At 47.0% G+C, this 17,446-nt stretch overlaps 3 long non-coding RNA genes and 1 pseudogene across 5 annotated transcripts; 1 reads left to right on the forward strand and 3 right to left on the reverse strand.

Annotated features, from left to right (window-relative positions):
* Positions 1 to 719: 719 nt before the first annotated feature.
* Positions 720 to 17,435, reverse strand: LOC127927015 (transmembrane protein 39A-like; annotated as a pseudogene).
* Positions 1,935 to 3,913, forward strand: LOC127927013 (uncharacterized). The gene is made up of 3 exons (XR_008125940.1): positions 1,935 to 2,050; positions 3,157 to 3,208; positions 3,694 to 3,913. It is a non-coding gene; the product is annotated as an uncharacterized LOC127927013 (long non-coding RNA).
* Positions 4,539 to 5,887, reverse strand: LOC127927012 (uncharacterized). Of its 3 annotated transcripts, XR_008125939.1 has the most exons (4): positions 5,798 to 5,887; positions 5,420 to 5,521; positions 5,208 to 5,258; positions 4,539 to 4,670 (listed from the first exon to the last, which is right to left on the reverse strand). It is a non-coding gene; the product is annotated as an uncharacterized LOC127927012 (long non-coding RNA). The 3 variants fall into 3 exon arrangements; XR_008125938.1 differs by lacking the exon at positions 5,208 to 5,258; XR_008125937.1 differs by lacking the exon at positions 4,539 to 4,670 and having other exon boundaries at positions 5,134 to 5,258.
* On the reverse strand, positions 16,292 to 17,025 carry LOC127927014 (uncharacterized). The gene is made up of 3 exons (XR_008125941.1): positions 16,882 to 17,025; positions 16,701 to 16,846; positions 16,292 to 16,662 (listed from the first exon to the last, which is right to left on the reverse strand). It is a non-coding gene; the product is annotated as an uncharacterized LOC127927014 (long non-coding RNA).
* Positions 17,436 to 17,446: the final 11 nt, after the last annotated feature.

A 17,446-nucleotide genomic window follows, 5' to 3' on the forward strand; every position in this document is an offset into this window, starting at 1 on the left:
CTCATCGAAAATCAAACACTGTGAGCCATACGATAGTCCATGTCCCCCCTCCCCTCCATCTTCCTCCCACCTCACCCACTGAAAATGTAAACACACAGCTAGCGTTCCAGGTCATCTTTATTGCAGTCATCCTGCCAACATCGCAGGTACCACATTCATCATTCATTTCATATAGCAATCTGCTGAGAGGCGCCAGGACTGCATTAAAAGACAAGGTGGAACGTGCCCGTGAACAAACATGATCATACAGGCAACCTGGGATTTTGGCACGTTGATAAAACATGAATCATTCTAGATCAGCTGCTCATAGAAAAGGAACAAGATAGAATGGATGAGTGGACAGTTATGGCACTAGAAGCCATCCCACATCGTCATCTGGGACTGGCAACAAGGCAAGCTGTTTAAAATAACACTGCTAGCAGCTGAGCACAACTTGTAGCATTGAAGATACCAAGTGCCATTTGTAATTTAATTTCAAGCACACACTGGAAAGTAAAGCACATACACACGTCTGCACATTCAATGCGGTTCGTCTCCCATCTAGAAAAACGGTCATGCAATCTGTTGCGGTGGTGGTGTCCATTCTATTCAGACTATATCTATGTTTTTCGCTTCTCAGGCACAGTGAAATGAAGAGCGGCAATTTGTGGTAAATTAATGACCTGAATGAACATGACACTGCAAAGAAGACATTGGGCCTGTCCCAAATTATACCTATTCCCTACATAGTGCACTAATTTTAACCTGGGCCAATAAGGCTCTGGTCAAAAGCGGTGCACTATGTAGTGAATAGGGTGCCATTTGGGACGTGGGTATGTTCTACAGGCACCAGAGTCAGCGCTCATGGCCAAACTGCAGACGGTCTTGCTACGAAACCTAATAAAACACCGTAAAGGGATGAATATGTTCTCTAAAGAGGCAGTGTGCAGGGAGAGGCGGGGTCTCCTCAGTCGCTTCCTTGATTGGCCAACCGAGCCAAAGTCTCTTCCTTGATTGGCCGCCGGTGCCATCTGATTGGCTCTGGAGCCTTCTTTAAGCATCTTTGGTGGAAGTCGGAACGCGGTGAGCATAGGAGGAAGAGCTTAGCACAGCACGTGGGTGGGGCCTCATGGCATCAAGAACACAACTCTCTCTCTCCCATCCAATCGCTTTGCACCATGAAGCAACAACAAACATCACATGACAATACTACCGTAATGCCCTGTTACTTTTGAAAACAGTATACAAAATAAAATATTATTTAAATAGGTATAAACATTGCATGAAAATAGAACAGTATCAAAACAATATGAGTTCACAGTCAGTCCCTCCTGCTGCACGCCGACCCCCTCTCTCACCTCCACCCCTTCCTTACAGCCATAGTGGCAGGGAGGCTAGGGAGTATCCCAACCCACGTCCCCCAGCTCCAGAACCCTCTCCTGGGGTGTCACTGGGACTTGAGCCCCAGGCCGTTGGTGGCGGTGCTGTTGGTGGTGCCGGACCCGGTACTGGAGGTAACAGGGAAGGAGTAGGCCTTGCCCAGCACGATGCGGTCCCGGAGCAGCTTGAAGAGGACGTAGTAGTTACAGAACAGGATGAGGCCCAGGGACAGGGTGTGGTTCCAGCTGTCAGAGCGGAGCAGGGAGTACAACTGGTACAGGACTACGCTGGACTCGATCCAGATTAACAGGTTCAGGATCCGCAACGGCTTGTGGAAAAGGAACTGCAACACAATAAATAATATCACAACTGGTATTTATTTATAAACATTATTTATAGTTAAATAAAAGGGACATCTCAAGGCAGTACAGGAGATAAACACACACAGACTAAAGGGTCTAGTGAAAGGCAGTACATAAACACACACAGACTAAAGGGTCTAGTGAAAGGCAGTACATAAACACACACAGACTAAAGGGTCAGTGAAAGGCAGTAAAGACTAGTGAAAAGGCAGTACATAAACACACACAGACTAAAGGGTCTAGTGAAAGGCAGTACATAAACACACACAGACTAAAGGGTCTAGTGAAAGGCAGTACATGGGCAGTACATAAACACACACAGACTAAAGGTCTAGTGAAAGGCAGTACATGGGCAGTACATAAACACACACAGACTAAAGGGTCTAGTGAAAGGCAGTACATAAACACACACAGACTAAAGGGTCTAGTGAAAGGAAGCAGTACATAAACACACACAGACTAAAGGGTCTAGTGAAAGGCAGTACATAAAAACACAGACTAAAGGGTCTAGTGAAAGGCAGTACATAAACACACAGACTAAAGGGTCTAGTGAAAGGCAGTACATAAACACACACAGACTAAAGGGTCTAGTGAAAGGCAGTACATAAACACACACAGACTAAAGAGTCTAGTGAAAGGCAGTACATAAACACACACAGACTAAAGGGTCTAGTGAAAGGCGGTACATAAACACACACAGACTAAAGGGTCTAGTGAAAGGCAGTACATAAACACACACAGACTAAAGGGTCTAGTGAAAGGCAGTACATAAACACACAGACTAAAGGGCAGTACATAAACACACAGACTAAAGGGTCTAGTGAAAGGCAGTACATAAACACACACAGACTAAAGGGTCTAGTGAAAGGCAGTACATAAACACACACAGACTAAAGGGTCTAGTGAAAGGCAGTACATGGGCAGTACATAAACACACACAGACTAAAGGGTCTAGTGAAAGGCAGTACATAAACACACACAGACTAAAGGGTCTAGTGAAAGGCAGTACATAAACACACAGACTAAAGGGTCTAGTGAAAGACGGTACATAAACACACACAGACTAAAGGGTCTAGTGAAAGACAGTATATAAACACACACAGACTAAAGGGTCTAGTGAAAGGCAGTACATAAACACACACAGACTAAAGGGTCTAGTGAAAGGCAGTACATAAACACACACAGACTAAAGGGTCTAGTGAAAGGCAGTACATAAACACACAGACTAAAGGGTCTAGTGAAAGGCAGTACATAAACACACACAGACTAAAGGGTCTAGTGAAAGGCAGTACATAAAACACACAGACTAAAGGGTCTAGTGAAAGGCAGTACATAAACACACACAGACTAAAGGGTCTAGTGAAAGGCAGTACATAAACACACACAGACTAAAGAGTCTAGTGAAAGGCAGTACATAAACACACACAGACTAAAGGGTCTAGTGAAAGGCAGTACATGGGCAGTACATAAACACACACAGACTAAAGGTCTAGTGAAAGGCAGTACATAAACACACACAGACTAAAGGGTCTAGTGAAAGGCAGTACATAAACACACACAGACTAAAGGGTCTAGTGAAAGGAAGTACATGGGCAGTACATAAACACACAGACTAAAGGGTCTAGTGAAAGGCAGTACATAAACACACACAGACTAAAGGGTCTAGTGAAAGGCAGTACATAAACACACACAGACTAAAGGGTCTAGTGAAAGGCAGTACATAAACACACACAGACTAAAGGGTCTAGTGAAAGGCAGTACATAAACACACAGACTAAAGGGTCTAGTGAAAGGCAGTACATAAACACACACAGACCAAAGGGTCTAGTGAAAGGCAGTACATAAACACACAGACTAAAGTGAAAGGCAGTACATAAACACACAGACTAAAGGGTCTAGTGAAAGGCAGTACATAAAACACACAGACTAAAGGGTCTAGTGAAGGCAGTACATAAACACACACAGACTAAAGGGTCTAGTGAAAGGCAGTACATAAACACACACAGACTAAAGGGTCTAGTGAAAGGCAGTACATAAACACACACAGACTAAAGGGTCTAGTGAAAGGCAGTACATAAACACACACAGACTAAAGGGTCTAGTGAAAGGCAGTACATAAACACACACAGACTAAAGGGTCTAGTGAAAGGCAGTACATAAACACACACAGACTAAAGGGTCTAGTGAAAGGCAGTACATAAAACACACAGACTAAAGGGTCTAGTGAAAGGCAGTACATGGGCAGTACATAAACACACACAGACTAAAGAGTCTAGTGAAAGGCAGTACATAAACACACAGACTAAAGGGTCAGGCAGTACATAAACACACAGACTAAAGGGTCGTGAAAGGCAGTGACTCACGTAAAACCTAGCTGGGAGAGTCTGAGGGCAGGGCCACGTTGTAGGGTCCTACAGCCTTGTACAGGCTACGACTGTGACGTACCAACACCCCCTGGGGCCAGACTGTACTCTCAGACCACCTGCAACACACAACGAAGAGGTGGAGATTGATCCTACAGCCGACAGATCAAATAGAACCCTGCCTAGAAGACTAGACAGTCTGGTGGACAGCAGGGTGGCTAACCCTCTTCCTGGAGACAGCCTCCTTATGCAGGGCTTTACTCCATCCCTGCTCTAACGCTCCTGGTAGAGTCCTGAAGAACAGTTGATTAGAGTCAGATGTGTTGGAATAAAATCCTGCATATCTCTAGTTCTCCAGGAGAAATGGTTGGGCTACGTACTGACACAAGTGTTGCGGGCGTTGTTGTAGAAGTAAGTGTGTGTGTGGGGTGCGTGCTGTGGGTCAATGTGTGTATGTGTATGTGTGTGGGGACCACCTAAGCGTGCTGTGGGTCGTTGCTGTAGAAGTATGTGTGTGTGAGTGTGTGTGTGGGGACCACCTAAGCGTGCTGTAGGTCGTTGCTGTAGAAGTGTGTGTGTGGACCACCTAAGCGTGCTGTAGGTCGTTGCTGTAGTAGAAGTGTGTAGTAGTGTGTGTGTGTGTGTGGGGACCACCTAGCGTGCTGTAGGCCGTTGCTGTAGTAGTGTGGGGACCACCGTGCTGCTGCTGTAGTAGTGTGTGTGTGTGGGGACCACCTAAGCGTGCTGTAGGCCGTTGCTGTAGTAGTAGTGTGTGTGTGGGGACCACCTAAGCGTGCTGTAAGCGTGCTGTCGTTGCTGTAGTAGTGTGTGTGTGTGGGGACCACCTAAGCGTTGCTGTAGTAGTGTGTGGGGACCACCCTAAGCGTGCTGTAGGCCGTTGCTGTAGTAGTGTGTGTGTGGGGACCACTAAGCGTGCTGTAGGCCGTTGCTGTAGTAGTGTGTGTGTGTGGGGACCACCTAAGCGTGCTGTAGGCCGTTGCTGTAGTAGTGTGTGTGGGGACCACCTAAGGCGTAGGGCGTTGCTGTAGTAGTGTGTGTGTGTGTGGGGACCACCTAAGCGTGCTGTAGGCCGTTGCTGTAGTAGTGTGTGTGTGGGGACCACCTAAGCGTGCTGTAGGCCGTTGCTGTAGTAGTGTGTGTGTGTGGGGACCACCTAAGCGTTGCTGTAGGCCGTTGCTGTAGTAGTAGTGTGTGTGTGTGGGGACCACCTAAGCGTGCTGTAGGTCGTTGCTGTAGTAGTGTGTGTGTGTGTGGGGACCACCTAAGCGTGCTGTAGGCCGTTGCTGTAGTAGTGTGTGTGTGTGTGGGGACCACCTAAGCGTGCTGTAGGCCGTTGCTGTAGTAGTGTGTGTGTGTGGGGACCACCTAAGCGTGCTGTAGGCCGTTGCTGTAGTAGTGTGTGTGTGTGGGGACCACCTAAGCGTGCTGTGGGGACCGTTGCTGGTGTGTGGGGACCACCGTTGCTGTAGTAGTGTGTGTGTGTGGGGACCACCTAAGCGTGCTGTAGGCCGTTGCTGTAGTAGTGTGTGTGTGGGGACCACCTAAGGCGTGCTGAGGCGTTGCTGTAGTAGTGTGTGTGTGTGGGGACCACCTAAGCGTTGCTGTAGGCTGCTGTAGTAGTGTGTGTGTGTGGGGCCACCTACCAGCGTGCTGTAGGCCGTTGCTGTAGTAGTGTGTGTGTGTGGGGACCACCTAAGCGTGCTGTAGGCCGTTGCTGTAGTAGTGTGTGTGTGTGGGGACCACCTAAGCGTGCTGTAGGTCGTTGCTGTAGTAGTGTGTGTGTGGGGACCACCTAAGCGTGCTGCAGGCCGTTGCAGTAGTGTGTGTGGGGACCACCTAAGCGTGCTGTAGGCCGTTGCTGTAGTGTGTGTGTGTGGGGACCACCTAGCGTGCTGTAGGCCGTTGCTGTAGTAGTGTGTGTGTGTGGGGACCACCTAAGCGTGCTGTAGGCCGTTGCTGTAGTAGTGTGTGTGTGGGGACCACCTGCGTGCTGGGACCGTTGCTGCAAGTGTGTGTGTGCTGCGTGCTTGGCGTTGCTGTAGTAGTGTGTGTGTGTGTGGACCACCTAAGCGTGCTGTAGACGTTGCTGTAGTAGTGTGTGTGTGGGGACCACTAAGCGTGCTGTAGGCCGTTGCTGTAGTAGTGTGTGTGTGGGGACCACCTAAGCGTGCTGTAGGCCGTTGGGCTGTAGTAGTGTGTGTGTGGGGGACCACCTAAGCGTGCTGTAGGCCGTTGCTGTAAAAGTAGTGTGTGTGTGGGGACCACCTAAGCGTGCTAGTAGTGTGTGTGTGGGGACCACCAGCTTAGCGTGCTGTAGGTCGTTGCTGTAGTAGTGTGTGTGTGTGGGGACCACCTAAGCGTGCTGTAGGCCGTTGCTGTAGTAGTGTAGTGTGTGTGGGGACCACCTAAGCGTTGCGTGCTGTAGGTCATAAGCGTGCTGTAGTAGTGTAGTGTGTGTGTGGGACCACCTAAGCGTGCTGTGAGCCGTTGCTGTAGTAGTGTGTGTGTGTGGGGACCACTAAGCGTGCTGTAGGTCGTTGCTGTAGTAGTGTGTGTGTGTGGGGACCACCTAAAGCGTGCTGTAGGCCGTTGCTGTAGTAGTGTGTGTGTGGGGACCACCACTGCCTCTGTAGGCCGTGCTGTAGTAGTGTGTGTGTGGGGACCACCTGGCGTGCTGGGGTTGCTGTGCAGTGTGTGTGTAAACCCACTGGCGTGCTGTAGGTCCGTTGCTGTAGTAGTGTGTGTGTGGGGACCACCTGCGTGCTGTAGGCCGTTGCTGTAGTAGTGTGTGTGTGGGGACCACCTAAGCGTGCTGTAGGCGCGTGTGGGGACAAAGTAGTGTGTGTGTGTGTGGGGACCACCTAAGCGTGCTGTAGGTCGTTTCTGTAGTAGTGTGTGTGTGTAAGGGACCACCTAAGCGTGCTGTAGGCCATTGCTGTAGTAGTGTGTGTGTGTGGGGACCACCTAAGCGTGCTGTGGCCGTTGCTGTAGTAGTGTGTGTGTGTGGGGACCACCTAAGCGTGCTGTAGAAAACGTTGCTGAGTAGTGTGTGTGTGTGGGGACCACTAAGCGTGCTGTAGGCCGTTGCTGTAGTAGTGTGTGTGTGTGGGGACCACCTAAGCGTGCTGTAGGTCACTGTAGTAGTGTGTGTGTGTGGGGACCACCTAAGCGTGCTGTAGGCCGTTGCTGTAGTAGTGTGTGTGTGTGTGGACCACCTAAGCGTGCTGTAGGCCGTTGCTGTAGTAGTGTGTGTGTGGGGACCACCTACACATGCTGTGGCGCGTTGCTGTAGAATCCGTGCTCCAGCTTCTGCCAGCGTCCCAGGTGGGCTGCAGAGCGGTGCAGCAGGTCACAGTAGCTGGGAGGTAACAGCTGGCTCATCAGCATCACAAACGCATTGATCCACACCATGATCAGGTGCTCACAGGACAGCGCATGTCATAGTACTGGGTACTCTGGAGGGGAGAGAAGAACACGTTTTAGGTTCAGGGGCCTTAACACAAACGCAGGAGACAGCACCTAGGACGCCCTGGAGACTGAAGGAGGAAACTGTGAACACACAAAGACTCAGGGGAGGAGATGAGTACCAGGAGGGTTGACAGTTCCTTGACAGGGGAGGAGATGGTACCAAGAGGTTGACAAAGTTCTGATAACGGAGAGGAGATGAGTACCAAGAGGGCTGACATTTCCTTGATATGGAGAGGGGAGAGATGAGTACCAAGAGGGTTGACAGTTCCTTTGATAACTGAGAGGGGAGATGAGTACTGAAGGGTTGACAGTTCCTTAGGATAACGGAGAGGGGAGATGAGTACCAAGAGGTTTGATATTCTTGATGAATGGGAGGGAGAGATGAGTACCAAGAGGTTTGACAGTTCCTTGGATAATGGAGATAGAGCAACCAGGAGGGTTGACAGTTCCTTGAATGCGGAGAGGGGAGATGAGTACCAGCAGGGTTGACAGTTCCACTTGGATAACTTGGGGGAGGAGATGAGTACCAGCAGGTTGACAGTTCCTTGAATGCTTCGGAGAGGAGTTGAGTACCAAGAGGGTTGACAGTTCCCTGGATAGCGGGGAGGGAGATGAGTACCAGCAGTGGGTTGACAGTTCCTTGGATAACGGAAGGGAGATGAGTAGCAGGAGGGTTGACAGTTCCTTGGATAACGGGGAGGGAGAGACCCAGCAGGGTTACCAGCAGGGTTGACAGTTCCTTGGATAACGGAGAGGGAGATGAGTACCGGGAGGGTTGACGGTAACCTTGGATAGCGGAGAGGGGGGAGATGAGTACCAGGAGGGTTGACAGTTCCTTGGATAACGGAGAGGGAGATTGTTGCCCGTTAGGCTGATAGTTCCTTGGATAACGGGGAGGAGTTGAGTAGCAACAGGGTTGACAGACCTTTGATAATGGGGGAGGGACAGTACCAAGAGGGTTGATAGTTCCTTGGATAACGGGGAGGGGGTAGAGAAGAAAAGGCAACCTGTTAGAGGGAGGGGAAAGAGTGGAGAAGAGATGGTGTGACGTACCTTGATGAAGTAGAGAGGCTACGTAGTAAGGGTTAGGGTTTGCAAATTCTTGATGAAGTAGGAGGAAGGCTACGTAGTAAGGGTTAGGGGTTTGTACCTTGATGACAGGAGGAAGGCTACGTAGTAAGGGGTTAGGGTTTGTACCTTGATGAAGCAGGGAGGGGTAGTATGGGGGTTAGGGTTTGTACCTTGATGAAGCAGGGAGGAAGGCTACGTAGTAAGGGTTAGGGTTTGTACCTTGATGAAGCAGGGAGGAAGGCTACGTAGTAAGGGTTAGGGTTTGTACCTTGATGAAGCAGGGAGGAAGGCTACGTAGTAAGGGTTAGGGTTTGTACCTTGATGAAGCAGGGAGGAAGGCTACGTAGTAAGGGTTAGGGTTTGTACCTTGATGAAGCAGAGGAAACGTGAGTAAGGGTTAGGGTTTGTAAAATTCCTTGATGAAGCGTATGTAGTAAGGGTTAGGGTTTGTACCTTGATGAAGCAGGGAGGAAGGCTACGTAGTAAGGGTTAGGTTTGTACCTTGATGAAGCAGAGAGGAAGGCTACGTGTAGTAAGGGTTAGGGTTTGTACCTTGATGAAGCAGGGAGGGGAGTAGTAAGGGTTAGGGTTTGTACCTTGGATGAAGCAGGGAGGGGTGTAGTAGTTAGGGTTTGTACCTTGACGAAGCAGAGAGGAAGGCTACGTAGTAAGGGTTAGGGTTTGTACCTTGACGAAGCAGAGTAAGGAAGGCTACGTAGTAAGGGTTAGGGTTTGTACCTTGACGAAGCAGAGGGGGAGGAAGGCTACGTAGTAAGGGTTAGGGTTTGTACCTTGACGAAGCAGAGGGGGAGGGAAGGCTACGTAGTAAGGGTTAGGGTTTGTACCTTGACGAAGCAGAGGGGGAGGAAGGCTACGTAGTAAGGGTTAGGGTTTGTACCTTGACGAAGCAGAGGGGAGGAAGGCTACGTAGTAAGGGTTAGGGTTTGTACCTTGACGAAGCAGAGGGGGAAGGCTACGTAGTAAGGGTTAGGGTTTGTACCTTGACGAAGCAGAGGGGGAGGAAGGCTACGTAGTAAGGGTTAGGGTTTGTACCTTGACGAAGCAGAGGGGAGGAAGGCTACGTAGTAAGGGTTAGGGTTTGTACCTTGACGAAGCAGAGGGGAGGAAGGCTACGTAGTAAGGGTTAGGGTTTGTACCTTGACGAAGAAGGGGAGGAAGGCTACGTAGTAAGGGTTAGGGTTTGTACCTTGACGAAGCAGAGGGGAGAGGAAGGCTACGTAGTAAGGGTTAGGGTTTGTACCTTGACGAAGCAGAGGGGGAGGAAGGCTACGTAGTAAGGGTTAGGGTTTGTACCTTGACGAAGCAGAGGGGGAGGAAGGCTACGTAGTAAGGGTTAGGGTTTGTACCTTGACGAGAAGCAGAGGGGGAAGGCTACGAGTAGCGCTGAAGGGAGTTGAAGAGAACTTCCTTGATGCGACGGTTGAAGTAAGCCCGGAGTTCTTCCACCTCGCTGCGGATGAGTTCTGGGAGACGGGGGCTGGGGACAGGTGTGGTGGGGATGTGGCCTGGAGTGGTGAACTGCTCTCTCAGGTTCTCCCTTAGTAACGCTAGGAAGTCCTTAGGCCTGGAGGGAGAAGAGAGAAGTAAGAATGATCTAGGATCAATTTTTTTCTAGTCTCCAGGTGTCACTCGTGTTTAATTGCTAATTTGTCATTTACTTCACCACCATGGCCTATTTATTGCCTTACCTCCCTTATCTTACCTCATTTGCACACACTGTATATATACTTGTCTATTGTGTTATTGACTGCATGTTTATTTATTCCATGTGTAACTCTGTTGTTTGTGTCGCACTGATTTGCTTTATCTTGGCCAGGTCGCAGTTGCAAAATGAGAACTTGTTCTCAACTGGTCTACCTGGTTAAATAAAGGTTAAATAAATAAGATATATATTTTTTTAAATGAGATGGGAGTTCCATACACTCATGGCTCTGTATAATACTGTACGTTTCCTTGAATATGTTCTGGACCTGGAGACTGTGAAAGACCCTGGTGGCATGTCTGGTGGGGTAAGAACACGGCGTATCCCATTTAACAAAACCAAACATTCAATACCGCTATAGAAGGTAAAGTAAAACCCAAATGCATCAATACTGGTATATAGTCAAATACGGTATACCGCCAGCTAACATTCTAGCAGTCAGTCTTTCCTCAGCTCAGCCAAGAGAGACTGGCATGCATAGTTTTAATATTATCACTCTGATTACAATGAAGAGCAAGACGTTCTGCTCTGTTCTGGGCCAGCTGCAGGTTAACTAGGTCTTTCTTTGTAGCACTTGAACACATGGCTGGACAATAATCAAGATAAGATAAAACTAGAACCTGCAGAACTTGCTTTTTGTGGAGTGTGGTGTCAAAAAGCAGAGCATCTCTTTATTACGGACAGACCACTCCCCATCTTTACAACCATTAAATCTATATGTTTTGACCATGACAGTTTACAATCTAAGGTAACGCCAACTAAATTTTGTCTCAACTTGTTCAACAGCCACACCATTTATTACCAGATTCAGCTGAGGTCCAGAACATAGGGAATGATTTGTACCAAATACAATGCTTAGTTTTAGAGATGTTCAGGACCAGTTAATTACTGGCCACCCATTCCAAAACAGAGACTCTTTGTTAAGGGTTTCAGTGACTTCATTAGCTGTGGTTTCTGATGTATATGATTGAATACATACATGGACACACATGCTTTGTTAAATGCCAGTGGCAGGTCAGTAAAAATAGAAAAGAAGGGCCTAGAGAGCTGCCCTGCGGTACACACAATTTACATGTTTGACATTAGAGAAGCTTCCATTAAAGAAAACCCTCTGAGCTCTATTAGATAGATGGCTCTGAATCCACGAGGTTGAAAAGCCACCACACAAGTTCTCAACAACAGGTTATGGTCAATAATATCAAAGGCTGCACTGAAATCTAACAGTACAGCTCCCACAATCTTCTTAATATCAATTTCTTTCAACCAGTCAGTCATTTGTGTCAGTGCAGTACATATTGAGTGCCCTTCTCTATAAGCATGCTGAAAGTCTGTTGTTAATTTGTTTACAGAGAAACAGCATTGTATTTGGCCAAAAACAATTCCCCCAACAGTTTGCTAAGAGCTGGCAGGCAGCTGATTGGTCTGCTGTTAGAACCAGTAAAAGCCGCTTTACCACTCTTGGGTAGTGGAATGACTTTGGCTTCCCTTCAGGCCTGAGGACAAAGACTTTCCTCTGGGCTCAGATGAAAGATATGACAGATGGGATGGTAGCTGACTCTAGAGCCACTCCTCAGTAGCTTTCCATCTAAGTTGTCAATGCCAGGAGGTTGGTCATTATTGATCGATAACAATTATTCCACCTCTCCCAGACCAACTTCACAAAATTATAACTTAGAAAAACATTGTTTCATTATCAGTTTTTTTATGTATGAATACTATGGATCCTCACTGTTCGTTGTTGGCATTTCCTGCCTAAGTTTGCCATTAAGTAATCATTCAAATAATTGCCAACATCCAATGATGGAGAATAATCCCTCACTCTGAACCCAATAGCATGTGTCAGACAACCACAGTGGATGGAGAATAATCCCTCACTCTGAACCCAATAGCATGTGTCAGACAACCACAGTGGATGGAGAATAATCCCTCACTCTGAACCCAATAGCATGTGTCAGACAACCACAGTGGATGAAGAATAATCCCTCACTCTGAACCCAATAGCATGTGTCAGACAACCACAGTGGATGGAGAATAATCCCTCACTCTGAACCCAATAGCATGTGTCAGACCACCACAGTGGATGGAGAATAATCCCTCACTCTGAACCCAATAGCATGTGTCAGACAACCACAGCGGATGGAGAATAATCCCTCACTCTGAACCCAATAGCATGTGTCAGACAACCACAGTGGATGGAGAATAATCCCTCACTGAACCCAATAGCATGTGTCAGACAACCACAGTGGATGGAGAATAATCCCTCACTCTGAACCCAATAGCATGTGTCAGACAACCACAGTGGATGGAGAATAATCCCTCACTCTGAACCCAATAGCATGTGTCAGACAACCACAGTGGATGGAGAATAATCCCTCACTCTGAACCCAATAGCATGTGTCAGACAACCACAGTGGATGGAGAATAATCCCTCACTCTGAACCCAATAGCATGTGTCAGACAACCACAGTGGATGGAGAATAATCCCTCACTCTGAACCCAATAGCATGTGTCAGACAACCACAGTGGATGGAGAATAATCCTCACTCTGAACCCAATAGCATGTGTCCCCACAGTGGATGGAGAATAACCCAATAGCATGTGTCAGACAACCACAGTGGATGGAGAATAATCCCTCACTCTGAACCCAATAGCATGTGTCAGACAACCACAGTGGATGGAGAATAATCCCTCACTCTGAACCCAATAGCATGTGTCAGACAACCACAGTGGATGGAGAATAATCCCTCACTCTGAACCCAATAGCATGTGTCAGACAACCACAGTGGATGGAGAATAATCCCTCACTCTGAACCCAATAGCATGTGCCAGACAACCACAGTGGATGGAGAATAATCCCTCACTCTGAACCCAATAGCATGTGTCAGACCACCACAGTGGATGGAGAATAATCCCTCACTCTGAACCCAATAGCATGTGTCAGACAACCACAGTGGATGGAGAATAATCCCTCGCTCTGAACACAATAGCATGTGTCAGACCACCACAGTGGATGGAGAATAATCCCTCACTCTGAACCCAATAGCATGTGTCAGACAACCACAGTGGATGGAGAATAATCCCTCACTCTGAACCCAATAGCATGTGTCAGACAACCACAGTGGATGGAGAATAATCCTCACTGTGAACCCAATAGCATGTGTCAGACAACCACAGTGGATGGAGAATAATCCCTCACTCTGAACCCAATAGCATGTGTCAGACAACCACAGTGGATGGAGAATAATCCCTCACTCTGAACCCAATAGCATGTGTCAGACAACCACAGTGGATGGAGAATAATCCCTCACTCTGAACCCAATAGCATGTGTCAGACAACCACAGTGGATGGAGAATAATCCCTCGCTCTGAACCCAATAGCATGTGTCAGACAACCACAGTGGATGGAGAATAATCCCTCACTGTGAACCCAATAGCATGTGTCAGACAACCACAGTGGATGGAGAATAATCCCTCACTCTGAACCCAATAGCATGTGTCAGACAACCACAGTGGATGGAGAATAATCCCTCACTGTGAACCCAATAGCATGTGTCAGACAACCACAGTGGATGGAGAATAATCTCTCACTCTGAACCCAATAGCATGTGTCAGACAACCACAGTGGATGGAGAATAATCCCTCACTCTGAACCCAATAGCATGTGTCAGACAACCACAGTGGATGGAGAATAATCCCTCACTCTGAACCCAATAGCATGTGTCAGACAACCACAGTGGATGGAGAATAATCCCTCACTCTGAACCCAATAGCATGTGTCAGACAACCACAGTGGATGTGACTGTACATTAAAACACGACCGGGAGACTCATGGGGCGGCACACAATTGGCCCAGCGTCGTCCGGGTTAGGAAGGGTTTGGCCAGCGGGGATGTCCTTGTCCCATCGCGCACTAGCGACTTCTGTGACGGGCCGGGCGCAGTGCACGCTGACACGGTGGCCAGGTGTATGGAGTTTCCTCCGACACATTAGTGCGGCTGGCTTCGGGTTAAGCGGGCATTGTGTCAAGAAGCAGTGCGGCTTGGTTGGGTTGTGTTTCGGAGGACTCACAGCTCTTGACCTTCGACCTCTCCCGAGTCCATACAGTAGTTGCAGCGACGAGACAAGACTGTAAACTACCAATTGGATCCCACGAAATTGGGGAGAAAAAGGTGTACATTTTTTGTAATAAAAATGACAATTGAAAATAATGTTGCATTTAAGTCTAGATTTACTAAACAGAAATATCAAAACATTCTTTCAACATCTCCAAAGCAACTGCCTGACTATGGCGCAGGTACCACTGACTCACTGCCCTTCTCTATTTGCAAGAAGCTTGTTTTAAAATAACGATTCTCATAAAGAAGAAGCCTGCTGGTAACTGGTAATTGATTAGGACAGCTGGTGTCCTAAAGATCTGTCAACTAGGTAGGACTCTTACGACTAGAGGTTTCATGAATAGCTTGTATTCTGAATCATAAGAGCAGGAGATTCTCTATTCTCAGCACTTAATAGCAATTTTCTACTCTGAGCCTCTTTGTGGATACGGGGCCCAGCGCTCCTACTGTCATTATTAATACAGACACAGAAATAAAACAGATCAGACAAAAGTCAAGTCCTCTTCTGTCTTATTCAGTTTCATTCTTTTTAAAATGACACTTATTGCATTTATGAAAACGTCACATGACAGGAATATCACATTGTTGTCTCTTTGCAGTGTACTCTCTATGGTACTTCAAATGCCCAGCATTTAGGTGGGGGTGTCAGCTGAAAAGACCACGGACTAAACTCACACAATCAAAAAGAGGAATCTGTCCCAGGCTGTGAGAGAGAAGAAATCAAGAGTTCCTGACTGCCTCTGATTCCACCCACTTCACAGGGAACTTTCATTGACATGGTTTAAATCAATGTTCTGTCCCCCACTCTGACCAGAAGGGTGTGTTTGGCTGGGGGAGAGAACATTGAAGCCTGTTGTTTCATTTGTTTACCTGAAGAAGGGAGTGTGTGTGTGTTTATGTTTACCTGAATAAGGGGAGTGTGTGTGTTGTTTTGAAGAAGGGGTGTGTGTGTTTATGTTTACCTGAATAAGGGGAGTGTGTGTGTGTTTATGTTTACCTGAATAAGGGGAGTGTGTGTGTTTATGTTTACCTGAATAAGGGGAGTGTGTGTGTTTATGTTTACCTGAAGACCTGAATAAGGGGAGTGTGTGTGTTTATGTTTACCTGAATAAGGGGAGTGTGTGTGTTTATGTTTACCTGAATAAGGGAGTGTGTGTGTTTATGTTACCTGAATAAGGGGAGTGTGTGTGTTTATGTTTACCTGAATAAGGGTGTGTGTTTATGTTTACCTGAATAAGGGAGTGTGTGTGTTTATGTTTACCTGAATAAGGGGAGTGTGTGTGTTTATGTTTACCTGAATAAGGGGAGTGTGTGTTTATGTTTACCTGAATAAGGGAGTGTGTGTGTTTATGTTTACCTGAATAAGGGGAGTGTGTGTGTTATGTTTACCTGAATAAGTGGTAGATGGTGTTCATGCTTCACTCTGAATATATGAGCTATGCTTAATTTAGAAATGCTGTGGAGTGTGTGCAGTCAAGGGGCTTACCTGAATAAGGAGTGTGTGGCTTATAAGTTTACCTGAATATGAGGGTAAAGGTTTATGTTTACCTGAATAAGGGGAGTGTGTGTTTATGTTTACCTGAATAAGGGGAGTGTGTGTGTGTGTTTATGTTTACCTGAATAAGGGGAGTGTGTGTGTGTGTTTATGTTTACCTGAATAAGGGAGTGTGTGTGTGTTTATGTTTACCTGAATAAGGGGAGTGTGTGTGTGTTATGTTTACCTGAATAAGGGAGTGTGTGTGTGTGTTTATGTTTACCTGAATAAGGGGAGTGTGTGTGTGTGTGTTTATGTTTACCTGAATAAGGGTGTGTGTGTGTGTGTGTGTTTATGTTTACCTGAATAAGGGGAGTGTGTGTGTGTGTGTTTATGTTTACCTGAATAAGGGGAGTGTGTGTGTGTGTGTTTATGTTTACCTGAATAAGGGGAGTGTGTGTGTGTGTGTTTATGTTTACCTGAATAAGGGGAGTGTGTGTGTGTGTGTTTATGTTTACCTGAATAAGGGGAGTGTGTGTGTGTGTGTTTATGTTTACCTGAATAAGGGGTGTGTGTGTGTGTGTTTATGTTTACCTGAATAAGGGGAGTGTGTGTGTGTGTTTATGTTTACCTGAATAAGGGGAGTGTGTGTGTGTGTGTTTATGTTTACCTGAATAAGGGGAGTGTGTGTGTGTGTTTATGTTTACCTGAATAAGGGAGTGTGTGTGTGTGTGTTTATGTTTACCTGAATAAGGGGAGTGTGTGTGTGTGTTTATGTTTACCTGAATAAGGGGAGTGTGTGTGTGTGTTTATGTTTACCTGAATAAGGGGAGTGTGTGTGTGTGTTTATGTTTACCTGAATAAGGGGAGTGTGTGTGTGTTTATGTTTACCTGAATAAGGGGTGTGTGTGTGTGTTTATGTTTACCTGAATAAGGGGAGTGTGTGTGTGTTTATGTTTACCTGAATAAGGGGAGTGTGTGTGTGTTTATGTTTACCTGAATAAGGGGAGTGTGTGTGTGTTTATGTTTACCTGAATAAGGGGAGTGTGTGTGTGTTTATGTTTACCTGAAGAAGGGGAGTGTGTGTGTGTGTTTATGTTTACCTGAAGAAGGGGAGTGTGTGTGTGTGTGTTTATGTTTACCTGAAGAAGGGGAGTGTGTGTGTGTGTGTTTATGTTTACCTGAAGAAGGGGAGTGTGTGTGTTTATGTTTACCTGAAGAAGGGGAGTGTGTGTGTTTATGTTTACCTGAAGAAGGGCCCGTGGGACAGGTCCTGGTCTGAGTAACTACAGTCTGAAGGCACTGGCTGGGCCCTACTCTCCTGATGGAAGCAACACAGGGGAACATACACCCCAAACCTGTTGCACAGAGAGAGACAGGGATGAAAGAGGGAGAGAAAAAGGAGAGAGCGAAAGAGAAAAATGAAAGAGGAGAGAGAAAGAGAGAGAGGACAACAGGAAATAAAGAACCATGTGTTAAATCAACTAGATA

The sequence above is a fragment of the Oncorhynchus keta genome, unplaced genomic scaffold, assembly GCF_023373465.1.
Source record: "Oncorhynchus keta strain PuntledgeMale-10-30-2019 unplaced genomic scaffold, Oket_V2 Un_contig_894_pilon_pilon, whole genome shotgun sequence".
NCBI classification, from domain to species: domain Eukaryota; kingdom Metazoa; phylum Chordata; class Actinopteri; order Salmoniformes; family Salmonidae; genus Oncorhynchus; species Oncorhynchus keta.